The 13,034-nt window shown below is 40.2% G+C and overlaps 1 protein-coding gene across 2 annotated transcripts in view; it reads left to right on the top strand.

Moving 5' to 3' along the window:
• Positions 1-571: 571 nt before the first annotated feature.
• COL8A1 (collagen type VIII alpha 1 chain) overlaps positions 572-13,034 on the top strand; it is an 88,738-nt gene continuing 76,275 nt past the window's right edge. For both annotated transcript variants that reach the window (XM_051608217.1, XM_051608210.1), the window contains exon 1: positions 572-646. The gene's annotated coding sequence lies outside the window, so the exon portion shown is untranslated. The remainder of the gene's footprint in view (positions 647-13,034) is intronic.

Here is a 13,034-nt window from a genome sequence, read left to right as displayed (position 1 = left end):
CAGTGTATAGATGGAACATGTTACAGCTGTGACAGGGGAAAGCTGGATAGCTCAGCACAACAGAACCTTCGGAGGGTTCCGGAGCAGAGATCTAGTAGACATTTGGAATATAAAAGAAGTTCAATCACTGAGTAAACAGACATCTTCAAGGATCAAGGGGCTGCTTCTTCAAAGCCATTCCTTTTTAGAAAGTGAAAGATCAGTCTTTCTGATAACTGTTTTGCATTATTATTTCACTGCTGTAAAGATCCTTCCAGAAGACAAAGTGAGATCTAGTAGCATTATAATTGTCACTGGAATAATTCAGAGATTCAGAGGATCAAATACAGAAGAAAATCTTCAGTTAACTAAATATTTAAAGGGAAAGACCCCTAAAAAAAACCCAACACTATTTCTCCTGTAAATGCCATCCATTGCTTGCTTGCTTTCCCTCTCCTTGTCCCTAAAGAGCAAAAACCTACTGTACGGTGGCTTCTGAAGCCTGCCTGCTTGCTATCCTCACTGCCCACCTACCGTAGGGAGCAGCTCCTCCCACCTGCACATAAAAGCCAAGTGCATGCTACCAGCAGCAGTTCAGAGCAGTTTGTCTCAGTCTTGCACTGTTTTGAGCCAGTGATCTTCTCTCCTTGGAGCTTGTATACTCAAGGTAAGATTACTGCTACTTCAGGTTTCTGTTCTAACCAGCTATTGTGAGGAAGTCTTAATGTGAACTCTAGCACAGCCTTGCTGGGTGGTGCTGGCTTTTTTTTTTTTGCCTTTTTTTTTTTTCAGATGTAGTGTCATCTGACATTTAAGTTAGTAACAGCCTGTTGTTTTAGCAATGAAGTAGAAACAGATCTTGCTGGGAAACACTATGTGGCTGGGAAAAGGTCTTATCTCCCTTTCTGTTTGATTTTGAAGAGATTAGTACACCCAGACCAATTCTAACAATTTATTATCCCTCTCAGTAGTCTCCCTCTCCGTCCAGTCAGTTATCAAAAAAACTATATTGTAAAGCTTCCTTAAATTCTGCTTAAGGGGGGAGGAAACAAAAAAAACAACCAACAAGAAAACAACTTTGTGCTAATTTAAGGAAGGGGTTGCTATTTATTATTTACTAGCCAGATTGAGCTCATCTTGGAACTGATGTGCATTGTCACAGGTTTCACTGCCTTTAAAGAAAGTGTGGTGAAACTTAAGACCTCACAGAAGCACAGTAATAAGGCTGATGGACTTCACTATCTGGTACGAAATATGCTTAAAGTACACATTTCACAAGCCAAGTTCTGTTTCTTGGAACAACAGACCTTGTGTCTCTATGAAATTTCTAGATCAGCTTGAATTATATTTTATCTACAGTTTGCCTGCTTAGGCATTTCTAATGCTAGAGGAAGGAATAGTTCAGTGCCTCAGAGACAGCTACTAAACAGCTGAAACACTAAAAAGTGGTCTCAAAACTATATTTGCACTTCTCTCTCTTCACCTCTCCATCCTCACAGACACGAATCTGTTAGGGCCTATGGCCAGTCTCTCATGTTTTGCGAGTCAGTGCAGTGCACTTTTAACACACAGTCACCTGTTTAATGAAATTCCATCACAGAAATCCTAATCCTAGAATGCCTCTCTCCAGTGCTCAGAGAGGAGGGAATGCATAAACTACCAAAAGCAAGCAGTGAATGTTGTCTGTAAATTGTTTGTGCTTTATGTAATACATTCTGCAGGTAAAGAGTGGTATTTTCTTGATAGCCAACCGGTTCTCTTCCTAAATTGACTCTTTTTTATTCTTTCTCCAAGTCTTTTCTAAGAAAGAATTATGTCCACATAGAGCTGGATTCATATTAGCTGCAATATTTTAAGCTGCAGCACTGTATAACAACAGCAGAACTCTGTGCAGAGTGTCCTTTTCTGCATACTGTACCTAAGATTTTTTTCTGTATTTTACATGTTATGTATTGTAACTAAGAGGGAAAAGAAAACACTGCCTTCAGCTATTTGCCTGGAAGATTACATAAGGAAAAAGACAACAAAACAAAACATCAAACAAAAGCCCCAAAACACCAAGCAAATTTAACTATTCAAAACAAAGTACAGCACTTTCTATAGCAAGCTTACACTATTTCTGCATCCAGGTAATCCATATGAATTACCCATAGAAGACAGGAATAGAGCTCAGTGGTTTTCCTCATAACTGGCACTCTATCAATGAGCTACAAAACTTTATTCCTCAGATTTTTATAGCAAACCTTCTTTCCCTCTCCAAAAATGACCCCTTGTAAAACCCAGGTATGTGATTTTAAGTGTAATGCATACAAAATTTAGGTCTACAATCTGGCAGAGTAAAGCCTCATTGTTCACACAGAGTTCTACTCTATCAGATAAATCAAAATTTCTAACAGAATCATTTTAAAGGAAAAATAAAAAAGGATGCATTTAAAAAAACACATTTGCCACAGGAAATGTGTATATAGCAAAATAACTGTTATTAAAGCCTGCTGTGAAATGTAATGTTCTGGCATTTTAAAAATGGATTACAGGACATATTAAGAAAACTGTATTCAAAGGAATGTGTCTAATTAAGATCAGAATCTCCTCTGAGCAGTTTCTCTCCTATGCTGAGTAGATAACTCAACTTTGCATCACTTTGCAGCAGGGGATGAAGGGAAACTGCACCCAGCAGGTCTCTGAGATAACTTGGATGTCTAGGAATGCATTTATTGACTTTTGTACAGATCTGAAACTCCTTATTGTAAGATCAAAGCATACTGATACTCAGATAAAAATACTGTCATTTTAAAACCACGCTACAATCACAATAAAGTGAATCAGTGGGAAATCAAGGTATGCAGATGTTTTGAGTAATGACCATAACATTTGAAAAGAACAAAATAAAGGTAAAGAGATGCTAGTAATTTTTCAGCCACAGACCAGTTATGTGTTAAGCAGTTATGCTCAGCCATATCTCCTAACAGTTGTGCTTAGGTTTTTTAGGTGGTCATTTAGGGCTCTTATGCCCACTTAAGCCACTAGTGTAGCTCCCACTGCTGTCAAAAGAGTTAGACTAGATACCTAGAAACACAGAATAAACATATCAATGTCTTTTTATCTATGCATAGGCCTGCCAGAACCACTGCTTGTGAGACTTTCTGATCTGTCACCCACCTCTCTGTGAGGCAGAGGCATGTTTTCCTCTGGCCATGGACTGTTTTTCATACAGTGACAGCAAAAAATCATGGTAGAGAGTTAGATTTAGCTCTTCTGGGTTGCAGTTCACCACTTTAATCCCATGCTTCATTTTCTATTGAGCCTTATAAAGTCCACCCCTTTGCAGCTGATTTGTCTTTGAATGACTCTTAGGGCTGAACAGCAGGGAGAATTCCAGTGACAGATCTTGAGAGAGGTAATTTACTCCTAACACTTTTGAACTTCCTATGAAAGTCTTTACAAACCCTTAATGAGATTTGCAAATCATTCTTGCAGAGGGTAAATAAATAAATAAATAGATAAATAATAAAATGAACACCTCTTTCCTACCTTCTGTGGTTAAAGGAGACCAACCCACTCCTGACATAATCAACTAGCAGAGTCCTCTGCTGTGGACCAGAAATGACGGGCAATATCTGACTATAAGAATTCAATCCTGGTAACACAGCAGCAGTAAAAAGCTCAAAGAGAAGCAAAATGGTGCTTAAGGAGAACTATTCACATGGTACATAGAATATATTCTTCCTTTCCTTTCTACATTTGCTATCATGGGCCACATCTATAAATGTCCTGGATATAATTTCGTATCCATTGTAACAAAGAAAAAAACACCAAAAAAACCAGCAGCATTGCCCTATCCCCTTAGCTTTGAATCCTAGGGCTAATTTATGAGGGTTCAGACTCCCAATTGCTTCTCTGGCCTTGCAAATACTGCATTAAAAAAAAAAAAATTTAAAAATTATTTAACACGTTTTGATACTTGATTTCCAGAATAAATGCCGTAGCAATGGAGGCCTTGTTTGTTATTCTTTTAAATTGAAAATTACCACTAAGTGTTCATTACTCAGTGGTAAAATAGTGAGTATCTTCTACAGGGAGGTAATTTAATTTTCATTAGTGTCATATTTCTGAAAGAACAATGGTTCAATGGAGTTATTGTAATGAGGAGCAAGAAAAGACAGAAACATTAGAGGTGGTTCGCTATGATCAAACAAATATCTGTATTTAAATGTACAAAAGTTGCTTACTTTTGATACTTACACTTTCTAGAGTTTTGTATAAGTGACATTGCTTTTCTGTGGCTTTTACTTCAGAAAGTGAGTTCTGTTCTTTATGCTAACAGAATTCTCCTTCACCAAAAGCTATGGAGCTCTGTGTGTTTAAAAAGATAATGATGAGTCCTGGTTCTGAAGCCTTTTGTGGGTCTTGTGCAATAACTGTGCCTGTTCTCTGTACACATCAGTAAACAATTGTGCTTGGTCTCCCTGTACTCCTGAAATGTTGGATGTGTTTCTGTAATTGTCTTTATGTGTAATGAATTTCATGTCTCATAATTGCACTGCAGGGGATTAATACCACTGTGCAGTCTAGGGACATCTTTTGATGATTAAAACTTCTTCATGCAAGTCCATATTTTATAGCAAAAGCAAGATTAATGGTAGCCTGTTGCTTCTTCAATGGCAGGTGAAACTGTGACATGTAATGGACCCTTTTGAAAAGGGAGTATGAATCAGTGCCCTCTCTTGGTTAGGGGAAAAAAAAAAAAAAAAAAAAAAAAGGAGCCCTATGAGAGTGTTTATCAGTTCCCTCTGCTGGCTACAAAGCCCACAGCCAGATGAGCAGCTGTGTTTGCGGAGGCGAAGGTCTTAAGTTCTATTCCCAGTGCTGTGTGCATGCGGTAAACTGATGACTGTGGTGTCTGTGCACGTATGTGGACATCATTCTTTAAAGGGTCTCATCGACAGCTACACTGAGTTCAACACGAGGGCACTCAAAACCAACATGGAGTTCCTAGGAGGTAAGGAACTTTTCACTTAGGATTTTAGAAGCATGCTAGCAGCTAGGCCATTCATAATACTATGCAGCTACAGCATCTTTCTGTTAGACATGGGATGCATACCTTGCGTTTTACACCTTTTCAAGGGTGTATACGTGTTCATCGCACGTTTAGGGCCATCTGGTCAGTTACACAAACATTCTTGGCAATCCCAAATTTTAACACTTCAGAATGTCAACTTCTGAGAACTCCACATTCGCAAAAAAGAAATAAATGGTACCAACAAGAACACTCCCAACTTAAACAAACAAACAAACCAAACCACAACAAAACCCAACATAATCCACAAACCACACAACAAAAAACAAACCACAAAACAAAATGGAAAACCTAACTAGTTCTTTTCTATTCTTGTAGGGAAAGGCCTACATAATCTGGTTATGCAACTGGAGAAATAGGTCATGCAATTTATGCAGTCACTCTGAAATAAAGTTGAGATGAAAAAAAATACACTGCAAACTTTAAGACAGAGTTTCTATTTTTAATAAATATTCATAGTACTAAAAATCACAAACTCCTGGGTCAGGTATGCCAGTTCATTTCAGCTCCTAAGAGTCTCATCACAGCAATATATAGGATACACATAACCTATCCTCTTAAAGGGAGAATGATTCAAAACTAACAGCTTGACGTACTAGATATCAAAGGTTTATTAAAAGCCAGATTTTTGAAACATCTGCAGCATGTTTCCTGCTAACTAAAAAAGCAATCACTTTTTCCAGACCGGCATACTGCTGCATTCTTCTCTGTGAAAGGAAAGCAAGGAGTGGACAGTAGCATACTGTAGACATACATAGGGAACTTCAAGCAAAGCATTTTACCATTTTTGCATTTGAAAATCCCAGAGAGAAAAACAAGTTTCTAACAAAAGCCAGTGTTGTGATGTGAAGAAACAGCACATGCACATCAACCCCTACAGTTCCTGAAATGGGGATTCTTATATTGCCTCTCATATACTCAACATAATTTTCAAAGGGAGAGAATAGAAGATGGCACAGCCCCAGGGACACTCAAACCAAATACAATCAACTTACCACTGAGAAAATCTAGCAAAGTCTGCTTATACCAGAACACGACTTACCTTTGTTCTTCCATTCTTCCCATGTGTGGAGCTCCAGTGAATTCCGAGTATCAGAACAAGGGTCTTTTATATTGCTCAGAGACCAGAATTTCTCTTTCAGCTTGCCTTTAAAAAGAAAAAAGAAAAAGAAGAAGAAAGTGTTCAGATTCTTCCCAGTATTTATTTGTAAATGAATTAGGTGATCTTAGTTCAACTCTCAGTTGATGGACATTAATATAAAATACACAGCTGGGACCCTAGTTGGCAAATCTCAGCAAAAAGTCAAGAGGCATTTACTTTTGGTCAAAGTTGAGCAATAAAAGCAAGCTTGTGTGGAAAGTTTATGTTGCCAGCATTGATATATCTAGTTGTCACCTGCACTATAGATAAAAAGTAAGTAAGTGAAGAGTAGCTAAGCAAGTACATCCCAAAAGCACTCACATTCACACAAAACTTATTTTAGAAAATAAAAGAAGAAAGACAACACTCAATACTTATTTCCTTTCAGTCAGTGGCTTGAATTGAATTTACCATAGTAGCACATCGCATTGTTCGCTGCAGAAAAATGCAAAGCTTAGGCCTTTAGGATTAAGTCTCTGGTGCTTTACTGGTTCCAAAAATGTCAGTGCTTGTCAAAGCGTTTTTGAAATAAAACCAAAACCATGTTAATAAAATGAACTTTCCAAGACAATGCTGGCCAAAACTGATTCTTAGATTTCTTTTCAGTAACAAACTGCCTCTGTGGTTGCTGAGTTGATAGGGAGAAGGATTTATAGGGCCAAAGCCAAGTTCTGGTTAACTCAAAAAGGATAAAAAAAGAGCTCTCAAACAGAGCATGAGCCCTCCAATGAATGGGAAGGACTTTTGCTGAGGGTGGGCAGAGCTTAGCAAAATCCAGCTGTGCTTTCAGAAACGGCTGTAACCATTATTCGGCTCTGCTTGAATGTATTGTGAGACTGGAATACTTCTTGTGGGTACAATTTATGATGAGCTGCTGTAGATTAGTGGACAAGACTTGGAGCTTTAATGCAGAATTCACAGGCTGAATGTCAGTTCACAAGAGCTACCTTGCCTATTTATTAAGTAGCAATTCTCTACATGAGTTAACACGGCAACAGCTGGAAGGATTCTGTCCCATCCTATGCCAGTCCTCCAGGTGAATAGCTCAAAAAACACACTGCAGTGAAGGATGAATGTTTTAATGATGAGCAGAGTTCCTGCTATGCACACAAGTCACTAGCAAGTCTGGACAGTAAGATCTGAACTGTTTTGCTGTATGTGCATATAGGTGCAGATGCAGCTGCAGTTTCTGTCTTTGTCAGACAAAAAGTGTTGCAGCAGTCGGATGTTCTGTGCCTGTTACAGGAATTCCTGCTCTCCTCTAGTTCCAACCAGCAAAGGTCAGTTTAGGAAGTCTAGGCGGTTCAGTCCAAGCTGCCACTGCAGGGGTGCTTTCTTAGTTCTTACGCTCAGGAACTCCTACAGACCGTTATTACATTTGAAGATATGGGTATAACTTATTACGTCAGGAAACAAGTAAAACATTTTAGGATTGTTCTCTAAGCTTGCTGTACTAGCCTCAGCTAAAAACATTGTTAATACTATCCTGGAAATAAAGGAAACTATATATAAGATCCAAGCCTGATGCTTGATTAATTTTATAGCAGTGGGTTTTTTTTCATGTTTATACTGCTATAAAATTAGCAAATGGCTTTTAAGTTGTAGCTTAAATGAAATCCACTCAGCTGTCTTTTGTAATATCATCTTTCTGCCATTTTGGTTTTAGACTGCACTTCAGCAACTAGTTGCAATTACTCAGTATCTAAAATCCAAGCTATCAATCAGTTTTGGCATGTGATTCTTATGGTATATCTGTCCACTATCAGATACTATGGTATGTATCCACTCAGGTCAAGATAGCTCTTAGATTCAAGCCCGAAACCTGCCTTTCAGTGACTTCAGAACTCACTTGCAATGAACACTTCATGTTATTCTTTTGAAACGCCCTATTTTCAACAACACATCTGTCACTCGTGTGCTGACTGCTCTCAAGAACTCAGTACAAAAGGACTATGAAGCATAAGCAAAACAAATTCAATTTGTGACTGCTCAGAGACATTTTCTCTGCTACACACGTGCTTTCAACTTTCTACTCGCTGTTTTACTGACAGCTTGCCCTGGCCGGGCTGCGGGCAGGGCCCAGGCCAGCGCAGACCACGGGGCAGCCGCCGTTAGTGGTCCCTCGTCAGTCAGGCTGGGCCCCTCAGGTTGTTTTACCACATCCCACCTGGTGCTGGGGCTTCGTGGTTCCAGCCCGCTCTAACGATAACACCGTTTCAGCAAACAGGCAGTCAGAAAATTGATTTAAAGCCTGCGCCTCCCATTCCCAGCAAGAGAGTCAAGGGCTGAGGGAAACAGAAACTCCCCGTGGCCCAGTCAGCTGAAGAGCATTTATGGAAACACAATGCGTTTGAGGTTTCTTGGGTTTCGGAGATACAGCCTGGGGGCTTTGCTTCTGCGTGCCAGCCCTTGGTGCCCCTTTGAGAAGGATCTGGGTAGCATTAGCTCGCACAGATGCAGACAGTGCTGGAAGGCCAAAAAGGAGGGGAGCAGAGGGGGGGGCTCCCCTCAGCTGGAAAGAAAACGTTGCATCCTGTGAGGGGAGGCTGCTTGGAAAGAGAAGGAAGACTGCTCCAGCTCTCACCACAGGAGGCTCAGGACCTTTCAGATTTCCCCATCTGGAGGCAAAATTGAGGCCACTGTAAGTTTATTTTTTTTCTAAAAAAAAAAAAAAAAAAATCTATTTTGAAGTTAAGGTTCTTTGGTCTTAAAACAAAACTCCATCTGCAAAAATTACTCCTGTCTAGGGGTATATAGTTTTAAGGACAGTAACCAGTCTTGTAAAGGTGAAAATCTAAAACACCAGAATTCTCCAAAATGCTTTTGTGGGAAGTGAGAAAAGAAATATCAGGAGGAAAGAAAATGATAAAAATTCGTCAGGCAAGGAGTTCAAAAGGAAAACAGCTGAATGGAACAGCTTTTCCGTTTCTTTCCAATGTATTCTCCCCACCCCAATTTGTTTAGCAGCAAGATTTTTCAGGGTGAGTCTTTTTGATCTATTTGTTACATCCCCTAGCATGGTGGAGCCCTAACTCATGATCAAGGATTTAAGACAAAGAGCAGCAGCTCCCAAACCTAAAGGCTTGTAAACTGTATGTAGAGTGAAGCTGACTCCTGGACTCCTCCAGTCTCTTTAACATCTCTTGTTTACATAGATCATTGGTATGTCTGGTCTGGGAAGATGTTATACTACAGAAGTTTCACCTCCTTCTCCTGGCTGCAGAAGCATCCAGGAACATCACATACAGTAGATTAATGAATTTATCCTTACAAGCACCCTGGCAATATCACTCTCATTTTAGAGGAAAGTGAGGTGCAGAGAAAGTTGCTGGTGTAGCATTTCAAGAGGTTGCTCCTGGCCAGATTCCCAAGTGTCTTCCCATCATGACAGGAGCTAGTTGCAGAGCTTGGTTCCCATCCGGGCACCTCAATGAGAACCAGATTTTCATGAATGCTCAGCACCCAGTAGCTCTCACAATGACACTTGAAGCCAAATTCTCTGAAAAGTTCCTTTGATCATCTGGCTGCTGCTCCAGTGGAAGCAGAGAGCTTTTGAAAAATCTGATCCTGTTTGTGGGTGCTGAGCACTTTTCAAAATTCTTGCTTAAGTGACCTGGCCAAGGATGCAGACTAAAATCTGAACAGAACCCACTTTGCCTAATCCCTAGGCCAGTGATTTAACCACAGGCGTATTCTTCCATCTTCAGCAAAGAAAGAATACACACTAGTTGGGGCAGGAGTCAAAATGCCAAATAACTGACAGTACCCTCTCCTGCCAAGAAAAATGCCCAGATGCTTGTGGGCAAACCAGACAGCCACGTTTTGGTACTTTACTGAGAAAGGATTATTTCTAGTAGCGGTGCCAGAGTCTGGCAACCTGGATTATGCTCTTTCCAGATGTACCTCTTTTTTTCTGGGCTAAAACTCTTGTGAACATGCCCTCACACAGGCACACCCTCCCCACTGTTCAGAAAAAAACAGCAGCTATCCAAACACTGTACTGTCTCCATTATTCTTAGAGAGCCAGGCATGTTTGGGCAAGACAACGCTATTTTGTGTAATGATTAAGAAGCAGCGGTCATGTCAGTGCGGATTTTTTTTTTTCATTGAATATTTCATTCATTTCTGAACATAAGCAACCACTTAGCTGCAGTTGTGCTAGATGCAGAGGAGGAAACACATGCTATTCTTGGCCGGGCTTTACCTCTGTGGGAAGCAGCAGCCTCCTTACAGCAGCCTCTGTAGGCTGCATGATTTGTCTACACTAGAGATCGTCCTGAACCTCAACCTGCCTCCAGATTCTGACCACCCTTAAGTGTGTGCACAAAAACCCCCAAAATGCAGCCTGGATCCTGTATTTTATGCTCTATTTGTGTGAGGTCCATTTGCAAACGCGTTTCCAAAGCTGTGAGGTTAGCTTAGAAATTCCTCTCCTAGCTGACCATATCATTCAACCGCCACTTGAAATGCTGCTGTTACTCAGCAACAACTTGTTGGGCCATCTATCACAGGACTCCATCTCAGAGACCACCTTTCATTAAGTGCTGCTCTCTGCCTCACTTCTGTCCCCAGCTTTCAGACCGTTTCCCAAGTCAGTGTCTGACCAGTCTGGGTAATAGGAAGATAAGGCACCCAGTTACTACTGTGTTATAGTGGAGAATAGATATCACATGATGACTATAGAATGAAAATGTTTACAGAAAAATAGTTTTGTAAACCAGTTCAGACTAAGCTGTTGCTGAGAGTTCAGCTCAAACTATATAAGCCAAAAAATGCAGCTGTATCTTTTCTAACTACAGCTAGAAACAGCTAAGCGTACTGGAAAAAATCTGTGATTAGGGAAGAAAAGTAAAAAAAGAAAAAAAGAAAACAAAACAAAACAAAACAAAAAACCCCAAACTCTCCTAACCAAAGACTACACCTAGAAGCAAGTGTAAACATTTCTTTTCTGCTCTGTTGGATTCGTACCTGTAATAACACAAGGAAAGAGATAGCTGTGGTTGGTACTTTAATTCTTGAATGACAGTGCTTTCACTCAGTTCTGACATCTGCTGCAGGAACTACTGTACTAACAACACCAGTCAAAAGCTGGACCTCAGAGCAATAACCCAGTCAAATATTACAGCCTCAGCTTCACAAACACAAAAACTGAGGCAGAAAGGGATGAGCTCATGCAGCTTGTTTATGCAAACAGTTAATTGCACAAGTGGCCTAAAAGGTTATAGAGAATATCATTGTAGAAACTTGAATTGTGATTAGCAATTTTCAGGCCTTCAAGCTTTTGTCAGCAAATTTTTGACTACAACGTTTCACTTTTGCCATCTTGCAGATTTTTGTTCATTCATTTTAAATTCTCTTTACCTGTCCTTGGAAGGAGCTGGTGTGTTTCTGTGGAAAAGCAGGCAGGGGTCTGTTGAGGGCCCAGGTCAAGAAGTCTGTCTTGGGTGTCATCTCCTCTGAACTCAAAAACTAGCAACAGTTAAAAAAAGGTCATTGTTTGGAGAGCAGCAAGTGATAAGGACACACCCTGCTGGTAGAGGGCTGGAAGATGTGATGCTAGAGCAGAGGTATGAAAAGACTGGCAGGCTTGACAGTCCACCCCCAGGTGACTTGGAAGCAGAGTGAACGGGCACTCAGCTCTGACTGAATTCAGCACCTGGAAAAGGTGCTGACATTAGTAAAAGTTGATGTGCAAAAGTTTTACCATTCTGTGTAATCAGTTTGCCCAGGAGCCAAGGTCTTCTATTGTGGAGCTGGCGCATTTTCCTTCTAGGCATAGACACCCTGTAACTAAATTTCCCACCTGGTCTTAAGTGTACTTCGGGCCCTGTGTCTTTAGTATTAACAACATACCACAGAGACTTAAAAGTGAGATACCCAGCTCCCAGATAATCAATCTCACAATGAGATACTGTTACTCCAGGAAGGTTATGTTTCTCTCCAACTTTGTCCAGAAATGCACTCCAGAAAATGAGAGTTGTTTCCTTTTACAACTAATGCACGAGTCTCCACCAAAGAGCTGTAGTTTTGAATTGACATACTCTGAAAAAATATTTTTAGTCAGAAAATCCTGCTTATTTCTTTGGGAAATAGTGGGAATCACTAAGAATAATCACTTAAAAGTGGAAGAAAATTCCACTCTCAGGAGACAACAGTCAGTATTTACCAAATCATTCTTCTCTTTGTGCCCATGAAAATGGTCTCATGAAATCACGGCCTACTATCTTGTAAGAACTTGGGTCTCATTCTTAAACCTGATACGTATTAGGGAAAACTGTACTTATGGAAACTATAGAATTCAGCATCCCTAAACACAGAAGTTTTCCAGCCTTTACAGATTCACCCATGACGAAGCGAAACACCCGCCAAGCCTGACTGAATTTACACAGCTAAATAAATCACTTTTAAAGTGTTTAAATGTCACTGTGAGAGTGAAAAGATGAAATGCATTGTATATCATCTCTACAACACCAGAAGTAGTTATTATTATAAATAAACAGAGTTTGCTTGGTATTAGGGACATAGGAAATTCCATTCAAGAACAGACAAATGGCACATCTTGTCTGGTATCCTGCATCTGGCAAAAGCCTATAACAGATGCTTAAGATACTTGGCTCCCTTGGTCTCACAGTCTCCCCTGTTCCACCTACCACCAATGTTATAAATCACACAGTTTTCCTAACCTCTGGTGAGAGCCTCTTTCCTGCTCACTCATATAATGTGGGAGGTGGAAGCACAGGGAAGCGGAATCCATTATTTGCCCTGTGTGATACTTAGTACAGTGGCTGGTACCGAATTTGGCTGAACTATGATTCTGACAGTTTCAGAACATATATG

The sequence above is a fragment of the Apus apus genome, chromosome 1, assembly GCF_020740795.1.
Source record: "Apus apus isolate bApuApu2 chromosome 1, bApuApu2.pri.cur, whole genome shotgun sequence".
NCBI classification, from domain to species: Eukaryota; Metazoa; Chordata; class Aves; order Apodiformes; family Apodidae; genus Apus; species Apus apus.
The sequence above is the reverse complement of the archived record's forward strand: the minus strand, read 5'-3'. Positions and strand labels throughout refer to the sequence as shown.